We start from the raw sequence: 442 nt of genomic DNA, 5'->3' as shown, positions 1-442 counted from the left end.
TCATTTATTTCTTTGCCACATTTATCACTGACGAAAGGAGAGTTCTTATGAACTAACCCTGAAATCGGTCCGATATGGTAATAATGGAATTTTTTAGAAATTTCTGTCGACCTTTTTTCGAGTAGCGTGCGTATTGTGAAAAATTATATGGTTATGGACAATATGTCCGATTTCGGCATATTTGCCATTGGAAATTTTTTCGTTTGCCCTTATTTATAAGTTGTATATATATATATACACACACACACACACCACACACACACATCACACACATATACACACACATACACATATATACATATATATGTGTGTGTGTGTGTGTGTGTGAGTGTATGCGTGAGTCGTCTAAGAGTCCATAAGTCAAGGTATAGATGCACTCGTATATCTGTCAAATAGAGTGGGTATATTATCCGAAATGTACAGTATTATATATCCATTACGG

This window comes from Octopus sinensis, linkage group LG1, assembly GCF_006345805.1.
Source record: "Octopus sinensis linkage group LG1, ASM634580v1, whole genome shotgun sequence".
NCBI classification, from domain to species: domain Eukaryota; kingdom Metazoa; phylum Mollusca; class Cephalopoda; order Octopoda; family Octopodidae; genus Octopus; species Octopus sinensis.
Note: the sequence above shows the minus strand (reverse complement) of the source record.